Raw genomic sequence first — 10,865 nt, forward strand, 5'->3', positions numbered from 1 at the left:
TACATCTTGGCCACAAGGCGCACATCCCACCACCCCATATTTCAGCCACAAGACTAAAAACACACTGGGCCAAAACAAGCCACATTCCCACCCCAATATTCAGCCACAAAGACTAAAAATACACTGGGCCACAAGCGCAACTTCACCCACCCATTATTCAGCCACAAGCCTAAAAACCACTGGCCAAAAGCGCACATTCCCACCCATATTCAGCCACAAGGAAAAAACTCCAAAAGTAGACGGGCCTCACAAGCGCACATGCCCACCATATTCAGCCACAAGATAAAAAAAAATTCCACGGGGCCCACCAAGCGCACCATTCCCACCCATATTCGCCACAAGACGAAAAAATACACGGGCCACAAAGGCGCAACATTCCCACATATTCGGGCCACAGAACTAAAAATTCCTTGGCCAAAAAACGCGCACATTCCCACCCATATTCAGCCACAAGAACTAAAAATAAACCCTGGCCCCCCCCAAAAAGCGCACATTCCACCAACCATTTCAAGCCACAAGACTAAAATACAACGGGCCAAAAAGCGCAACAATTCCCACCCATATTCAAGCCACAAAAATAAAAAATAACCAACCGGCCAAAGCGCACATTCCCACCCATATTCAGCCCACAAGACGAAAAAGAAACACTGGCCACAAGCGCACATTCCCCCACCCAAATTAGCCACCACAAGACTAAAAATACTGGCCACAAGCGCAACATTCCCACCCATATTCAAGCCACAAGACTAAAAATCAGGCACAAGACCTAAAAGTACGCCACGATTCCCACCCATATTCAGCCACAAGGACAAAAAGAGACGGGCCCACAAGCGCACATTCCCCCACCCTATTCAGCCCACAAGACTAAAAGTAGAAGGGGCCAACAATGCGCACATTTTTTTCCCACCCATATTCAGCCACAAGACTAAAAATACACGGGCCACAAGCGCACATTCCCACCCATATTCAGCCACAAGACTAAAAATACACGGGCCACCAACACACATTCACAGCCTTACCCAAACAGAAAAATTAAAATACACAGACCAAATAAAAAAAAAAAAAAAAAAAAAAAAAAGAGGCAAAGCAATACGGAATCGAACAGAGTCTGAAATGTGTATGAAATGGAGACGGGAATGCAATATAAAATGCAATAGGTAACACACGATGTAAGTTGCGACTGACTCGATGGCTTTGGAAAAAAGGAAAACAGAAATCGAAAATGGGTCATGTTATCGTTTGCAGTTTGTTTGTCAGAGTAATAGCAAATACCTACTATTCACTTCCGTAACCTGCTAAACTCACAATGGACAATTTATACATGCAATAAAGAACAAACAAGGCCTAATCAGATCTCCAGCTTACTTGGGATGCGTTCTAAAATCTACGGTCAAATAGAGCGTTGTTTCAACGAAAACGAAAATAAATACGCTTTATTTTATTAGAATTATTATTTAGTTTTTACATTTTCATTCTCATAAATCAATCATAAATATCCTACCCTAAAATTCCTGTAACTTTAACTCAACGCAAAACACCTTTTTCAGACCTTTTTAGGCATTTCCATAGGGCTTCCTACCCCCTTAACAAGAACAACAGCAAGAACAACAATAACATGAACAAAAACAAAAAATTAGTTGTAAGCTTACTCGCCGAGTAAACGAAAAGCCAAAATAACATTATGCTGTTGCTTCGGAACTATCAAAGTCAAGCGCTGCTATTCACTTTTGTAACCTGTCTGTAAAACGTGACAATATAAAAATAAGCCTATTAACCTCACAAAGGATAATTTATGCATAAAGTAAAGTCTTCATATCACTGTAATTCATACATAAAAGATAATGCAAAAAAAAAAATTAATAATGATAAAAACATAAAAAAGATCACGCTATCGTTTGGGAATAATCAAAGTAAATCCAGTTCGATTCACATATCAACCTATTTGTAAACTGTAGCAATATGAAATAAATATTATCAACTCCACAAAGGATAAATCATACATACATTAAACATCTTTATATTACTGTTTATACATAAAACATAATGTAAAATATTCATTACGAAGTTCCAGAAATAGAGTGACGTTTTTAAAATATTTTAAATATCCATTTATTGTCACTTAACTGAAAACAGAAACGATAAAAAAATCCATTAAGGAATTATCGCAACACAGGCAATTAACATATATTACCTTAATCCATAAGTGAACATTAATGACATCTGAAAGTCCATTAGGTGACTGACGCATAAAGCACATAACTGCATTACACTAATCGACGTATTAACACCACAAGTCGTCCAATCATCGTTAAACTAACTGGTGTATAGACACAAACCCAGTAGTTATAAAAAAGAAATTGCTTAATGGAAAAATGAAAACTACTAAAGCAAATAAATAATGAATTTTAAAAACTATCTCAATTCTTTGAAAGTTCAAGCAAACCTTCTTAAATTCCCTCTCTTAGAGGCGATGGCATTCAATGAAAAACTAACAGAATACGGAATGAAGGAAAGTTGGTCTTAATCCCCAAAAGATACATCCGCTTCTTATAGGAAGGAAGACTATATATACAAAGCATATAATTTACAAGCAAAAACAGACCACCAGTCGCTAGCAACAGAAGACAAGAAAGGTACTACTTTATTTCTATAAAGAAAAAAGATTCATAAACATGAATATGACCTTATTGATAACTGTTTCCATAAATGAGAGTATATATGTGGATGATCTATACAATACAACGTCGCTTAGTATACCAGAGATTGTGTACAGTAAGATTTTGACAGGGGAAGGAAGACAGATGACAGAAGGAAGGACAGGTAACGAACAGTAAAAGTTGAGCCAAGCAAGATATAGTTTGTGGAACGAATAAGATATGCATGGCGGTAAAGGAGGTATTAAAAAATGTCTTCATTTAAATCCAATGTCCTGGAAGTTTCATTAAAACCCCATTTAGTTAACAACAATATGAATGGATTAGGAGTCTCGTATCAAGAAGTAGAATTCATTTTAAAAAGCGAATGTAAAAAAAAAATCCAGTACACAAAATTATAAACACGGAAAATCAAACTACTATAATTGAGAAATACAGCACAAATGTCAAACTACAGAAGAGCATCTCATTCTCCTTAGTACCCTTCCAGATTAAAAATAACCAAATAAATAAATAGGAAAACACGAAAATAATAAAATAAGAAAAACCATCCATCTCTCAAATTCAGTCTCGTCAAAAAAAATAATAATATTAATTTGAATAATTTTCCACACACCAACTCTCCGCGCACTTTGTGAGTTGGAGAAGTAGTGGGGGGAGGGGAGGGGAAGGGAGGGGAGGGGAGGAGGTAATCCGATGCCATTCATATTACAACTTCATTATCAATTCCATTAAGCCCCAACAACATTTATTTCCTTCCAAATGGAAACAGCGAGAGACAGAACTCTCAGAATAAGGAAGAAATTCATCACTGGTACTTGTTCCGTATCTGTCACCTTCAGAATGGGGACTGCTTATTGTATTTTAGTCCGTATTTCAGGAATCATGCAGTATTATTATTATTATTATTATTATTATTATTATTATTAGTATTATTATTAGTATTATTCGGAATATGAGCTCTATTCATATGGAACAAGCCCATCAAAGGGGCCACTGACTTGAAATTCAAACTTCCAAAGAATATTATGGTGCTCATCAGGGAAATACAGAAAGAAGAGATCTCACTTACTAAAAAAGAAAAAACTAATTGATTGATAGATAAAAATTTATCAAAAACACGTAACAATTTTTCCTGTATTTCAAAAATGATACAACCTTCACAATTTCAAAAGGCGTGAGCCTCACGACCATACAAAAATGCTTTTCTTGCAGTGACCGAGTGAGACCCAGTTGGGCAACGACCTCCGTCCCGATCTCTCTCCATCGTGGAAAAAAATATATATAAGAGGATTTTTTTCCAAAGGCGTAATTTGCCAGACGTAATAGGATTACACTTCCTACTCGATCTTTCTCTGAAGCAGCTTTAATCATTTTATTCTTTCAGGCATTTTTTCCTTTTTGTTATTTTAATGTTTCCTTCCATTTTTTATTTCGATTTGTCTTCTCAACCTGAAAATTATGATCAGGTGGACCTACAGGTTAGAGAGAGAGAGAGAGAGAGAGAGAGAGAGAGAGAGAGAGAGAGAGAGAGAGAGAGAGAGAGAGATAATATTGAACGCTATCTCTGTTGATGAAATCCATATAATCAGTAAGCAGCATCTCTCATTTATTACAATTAACGAGAGCGAGAGAGAGAGAGATTTTAAACACTATCTCTGTGGATAAAATGCATAGCTATAACCAGTAAGCAGGATATTCCGTTTACTAAAGCTAACGAGAGAGAGAGAGAGAGAGAGAGAGAGAGAGAGAGAGAGAGAGAGAGAGAGAGAGAGAGAGAGAGAGATTTAAAATTTTCCAACGATATATCTACGAAGACTTTGATAACGATCTCGTTGCAGAATCGCAATGAATTTCCTGTTTGTATTATGCTTGGTTCTTTTGCCAATCTAAAATGCTAATACGTTTTTAATAAGTAAGCTAATGAATCCATATAAAACCCTTAAGGACGCAATAAGTAAGCCAATGAATCCATATAAAACCCTTACTTAAGGACACAATAAGTAAGCCAATGAATCATATAAAACCCTTACTTAAGGACACAATAAGTAAGCCCATGAATCCGATAAAACCCTTACCTAAAGACACAGACATCGAAACAGACAGACAGACAACAAGCGGTGATCAGACGCGATGACGCCTAACACGGACAGAAATAAAGGGAAATTTACCCGGACGGAAACAGCGGTACCTCCAGATTTACCACACAGCATGGCCGGCCCAGCTGCCAATCAATAACGGCGAGCTGATTGGTCCGGAGAGAGGGCATTACGGAGCCAATCACATGGCAGTATTGCCTCTGTTTCCGTCGGGGTGGGCTTATAACCCCCTTCGGGTTTTATGTAGCGAAAGAGACGCCGGGAGTGGTCCTAATCTTGAATGATACGGGATGGTCAGAGATATTGTGTGTGTGTGTGTGTGTGTGTGTGTGTGTGTGTGTGTGTGAAATACGGTATACTGAAGAAACTACAAGTGACGTTTGTGTGTGCTGTTTTTTTTTTCATTGTAACAGACGGGATACTGAAGAAGATACATATAAGATACACGTGAAGTTGACATGTGTGTACTTGTGTGTGTGTATGTGCGTGTTTTTATTGTGAAAGACGGGATAATGTAGAAGATACAGTTGACATTTTTGTGTGCGTGTGTGTTTTATATGCATGATTTTATTGTGAAATACGGGGTACTGAAAAAAGTACAAGTGACTTTTGTGTGTGTTTTATCGTGGAATATGGGATACCGAAGAAAATTATGACTGTGGAAACTGGAAAAAAATATTCCATCACATGCAGATACAAGGGAATGTGCTCATGTAAACATAAAACTGAGATTGAGTTACATAAAGAGAGATCTATAAACGCATTATATAAATATACAAGTAAATAGAAAGCAATGTACAACATCCTACGAGAAGTAGACGACATACCTAGATAAAGGTTAGGTAAAAAAAAAAAAAAAACTAAAAAAGAATGATGAACAAGCGACAGAAAACTAAAGGTGAATTAGCACCAAAAAATATCGAAAGGAATTTACTTTTGAAAATAAAACTCCATAAATCTATTTAAAAAGAAAGAAAAAAACACAAAATAAAAGTAAATAAAAAATTGCCAAAAGAAAATATCTAAAAACAAAATACATGATAAGTGAACGCTGAAAAGAGCCAAGATCCACACAAATAAGACTACGAAAATTATGAAAAACAAGCCATAAAAACATTCAGAGTGAATGAACAAAAACACATATCAAAGAAAATATTACGAAAAATAAGTAACAAGTAAATGTGGACATACACCAAGTCACGCAAATAGGAGTGTAAAAATAATGAAAAACAAGCGATAAAAAAAAATCAAGTGAATTCACAAAAAGCGACATACATGAAAGAAATTGTCATGAAAAAATACGTAATAAGTGAACGTGAAAGTAAGCCAAGAACCACACAAATAGGAGCACGGACACGAAACTATTTTGGGGTTACTATGTCAAATTCTGCAATTTCCTCTCATGTGCACACTGTCAGTCAGGGCGGTCTTCGGAGCGTCAAGATATTTCAGAGGCGATGTGATGATGCCTCTCTCTCTCTCTCTCTCTCTCTCTCTCTCTCTCTCTCTCTCTCTGAGAGAGAGAGAAGAGAAATTCTGGTATGTTGCGCAAGTACAGAGAGAGAGAGAGAGAGGAGAGAGAGAGAGAGAGAGAGAGAGAGACGGCCTCTCACTAACATCCCACACTTAGATGCTCGAAATTAATATTGCAGCTATTCGCATCTGCCACGTAAGAGTGTGTACGCGCGCTCACAAATTTATAATGAACGTAACCACACTAATACACACACAATATATAATATATATATATATATATATATATATATATATATATATAGATATATATATATATATATATATATATATATAAATGTTATATATATATATACTATATATATACATACATATATATATATATATATCATATATACTATATATATATACATATATATAAAGTTTTGTTGCGAAATTAAGGCATAAATAATCAACATAATGTGGAATGTGTTGTGCTTTAATGGAACTGAAACCCCTACAACATCAACCAACCCCATTCCATCTGAGCATCTCGGCCAAGATCCCGTATGCAAATGATCTCGTAAAAACAAAAATACCAGATGACGCCCTGCTAATATTCTGACAATTTCCCCTGTCTTCATTTCTGTCCAACAAATTCACTCACGAAGAAGAGAGAATAGAATGGAATATAGAATTAAAGACAAAGACCAAGCGCTGGGACTTATGAGGTCATTCAGCACTGAAATAGACATTGAAAAGGTTGGAAAGGTGTAACAGGAGGTCAACCTCGCAGTGGCACTATGAAAGAATTGTAATGAGAGGATGGAAAGTAAGATGGAAGAAAGAGGTTAGGAACGGAGGTACAGTAAAAGTGACGAGAGAGGTTGCAGCTAAGGACCGAAGGGACGTTGCAAAGTGCCTTAGGTAATGCCTACAGTGCATCGCATGAGGTGCACTGACGGCACTAGCCCCGCTAAGGGGTGAAGGAGAGAGAAAAGGCAGGGGCTTACTTCAGCAATCACGAGTGCCCAGAACGTATACCCCAGTGAAAAGAAATGTATGGAGAGAGAGAGAGAGAGAGAGAGAGAGAGAGAGAGAGAGAGAGAGAGAGAGGAGCAGCAAACAAGGCCATAGATAAAAGGGGTATTTGTTGCAACAAGCAAAACGGAAGAGAGAAAGGGAGGGTTCTCGGGAGCAATAAAGACAGGCGCTTACATACGGGAGAGGAGAGTAATTACACGGAATGACAATAACCTCCACAGGTTCCAAAACAGAATTTGGAGGAAGGGGAATCTTGCAGAGACAAAAAAAGACAGAGTAAAAAAACAAAACAACTAGAATAAGAACGGGAAGGGGAGAGACGGAAACAGAAGACACCAATAACAACAACACCTATAAATATTCAGCGCGCGTATTGCAGACACCAACACACCCAGAGATGTAGAAATGTCCTTTTTGGTCCCAGTGCGGTTCTTTAAGGAGTCTTTTGGGATGAGGTTGCAAGGCCCATACGCTTTTTGACCCAACAAGAAACCCACCTAATTTGACCACTATATTTTCCATCCAGTGTGTGACGTCAATCTGGAAATACTGAACCACTGTGTGTGTATATACACATATATATTATATATATATGTGTATATACATATATATATAATATATGTATATACACATATATTATATATATATGTATATACACAGAATGAAATCACAGAAACACTTGATGCTGAGATGCAAGTACAAAAAGGAAAATTTAAAAATAGGTGTAGATCGATTTCACTTAGTTCAGTCGATGATTAGGGAAACTGGTAAATGTGGTAGGAAATGCAGTTATAATTATACATGCTGGGATGACACCATCAATCCATATGTATATCTGCATATATTTGACAATGAAATAGATTTAATCGGGAATACAGGCAAGATGAATCACTCCAAAATATTCTCGTATTGAGAAATTATTACATTTTGAAGTTATTTTCCATTACCTCATAACTTAATACAGCACATCTCAACAACTCGCTTAAAAACACTAAAATGTTTATCAGGGAAAGCGTACAATAACACTGTGTGTTTTTGACGGCTATGAAAGAGCTTTTATGTTGGAATTGAAGTGTAAAACTGAATTTAACTTTGTCTTTTTCACTCCTTGTCACTTGATAGCATAATTATTTTCACCAACTTGATTGAAAATTGCAGCGTAAACAAAGTCATATTTATACTCTTCATACTCGGAAATCCCTGGAAAACAGAATAACACAATATAAAAAATGCATACGAAATGCAATGAAGAACATTGCCATTTTCGATCATATTGGTGAAAATAACTGCTAAAAAGCTGATTCTTTCTAATGCTATCTTGGAAGGAAAACGTTAAATTCAGTTGTGCACTTCAATTCCAACGTAGAAGCTCTTTCAAAGCAGTCAAAACCCCACAGTCTTATCGTACACTTTCCCTGGTAACAGATGAGCCTCCGTCATTCATGAAGCTTCATCTGTTACCCCTACCCTTATACCAAGAAACAGCTATGCCTCCCACCCATTCCTTCAGAATCTTTCCCTCATTCTGACATGCCTTACACAACCTGGTCACCTAAACAATCTAACTGTACCCACTATACAGCACCATTTCTTCTAATCCAGTCAATTTCAGATGTCTTTTATTCTTCAGTATCTTAATTAATCTCTTGCTTTCTGGACTGTAATTTCCATAACCCTTCTCAAAATGTAATCAACCCATTACACTCTCGCGCCATTCAGCTCTGCCTCATCGCCATCTTTTAGATTTAACAAATCTTCAAAGTACTCACTCCATCGACACTGGAATGCACTCACCTCAGACTGCGCCCGCATTGGCCTCTGAATCGTTTATTCCGAGGTGTTTTTACTCATTAAACTTTCACTCTACATTTACTAAACTGTTTTCCTTATTTATCTGTTAATTTGTTAATTTAGCTTTCTTTGTCAATAACGGAACTCTTCTTTCTGTATTTACCAATATATATACTTGTAAGCTTGAATTTCAAGTCAATGGCCCTGTGGGATAGTTCCATATGAATGGGGTTCACTTTCTGAATAATAATAATAATAATAATAATAATAATAATAATAATAATAATAATAATACTGAAATGTACATGAATGCAGACACGAATACTACACAGACAAGACTAATTACACAGGGAACACAAGGCCGATAATAAACATTAATTTTTTAAATGACTTTCTTCATAACTTTTTGAGACTCCGAACTAATATATTAAGTAAAATAAAACCGTTTTTATTTACATATACTAACGAGACATGGACAACAAAAGTAATCCCTTTAATAAACACCTATAAACACAAGAGAGAGAGAGAGAGAGAGAGAGAGAGAGAGAGAGAGAGAGAGAGAGAGAGGATTCACTACACAGAGGTAAAGAGTAGTTCGAATCCACTTAACTAGATTACTCGAAGCTCGTGAAAACAATAAAAAGATGCAATAATAACAGAGGTGGGCTCTGGAGGTTCAGGAGAAAAAGATATGGAGTATCCAGCGAGATCACATTTCTAGGAGGCCACTCAAGTGCGTAAATCTCTAGTCTGTTTCTAAAAAGAACCACAATTATGAAGAGGATTCTGGCTCTCCAGGGAGGTAGGATATGAGGATTGGGAGAAGGGGGCGGTTATCTGGGAGTAAGGTTGGGGATGCCTGTCCTTGATAGGGTGAGGCGAGGGGGGGGGGGGGGGGGGGGACAGTTCGGAACCAGTGTACCGTATTCTGTTTAGAATTAATCAGTTCTTGTCTTTATACGATCCTCTCTCTCTCTCTCTCTCTCTCTCTCTCTGTCTTTTCTAACTTTTTTTTTTTTTTAAAAAAAATTACGGTTAGGAGCTATCAAGTTTTCATTTTCAAGTTATTTAATTAATTCTACAAATGTACCCAAGTTGCGTTTACTTCAATATGCTTTAATAAAAGACAATCCATACAAACATTCATACATGCATATATACACAAAAAATTTAATTTAATACATACATATATATATATATATATATAGATATATATATATATATATATATATATTATATAATATATATATATATATGTATATATATATATATTATATATATAATATATCCATATCTACAGATATATATATACATTTATACAAATGTGTGATGCAAGTATGTATGTATGTAATGTATGTATGTATGTAGTATGTATGTATGTATGTATGTATGTATGTATATATAACTATGATATATACATATATATATCATATATATATATATATATATATATATATATATATATATATATATTTATATATATATATGTATATATATATATATATATATATATATATATATATATATAGATATATATATATATATATATGAACCCTACAAAGAGCAACCCATCAGAAACAAGAGCCTAGTATAGAAGGAACATAATTTCAATTTCGGCAGAGACAGAAAAAAAAAAAAAAACACCACCACGAAGCCGAAAGCGAAAGCAAAAGCGTTGTGTCCGAAGCACAAAAGGCTTTTCCAGCAACAGAGAACATATGGTTGTGAAATGGCAATTTAGGGGGGCTGGAAAGAACGTATTCCAGCATCCGGTAATTGTTTCCCCTTGATTGCCGGCCAAGTTGCGAAAGATCAGAGATCAATC

At 36.0% G+C, this 10,865-nt stretch overlaps 1 protein-coding gene across 3 annotated transcripts in view; it reads right to left on the minus strand.

Annotated features, from left to right (window-relative positions):
- LOC135217290 (acetylcholine receptor subunit alpha-like) overlaps nucleotides 1-10,865 on the minus strand; it is a 770,770-nt gene that overhangs the window by 553,583 nt on the left and 206,322 nt on the right. The gene's annotated exons all lie outside the window — the stretch shown is intronic.

The sequence above is a fragment of the Macrobrachium nipponense genome, chromosome 7, assembly GCF_015104395.2.
Source record: "Macrobrachium nipponense isolate FS-2020 chromosome 7, ASM1510439v2, whole genome shotgun sequence".
NCBI classification, from domain to species: Eukaryota; Metazoa; Arthropoda; class Malacostraca; order Decapoda; family Palaemonidae; genus Macrobrachium; species Macrobrachium nipponense.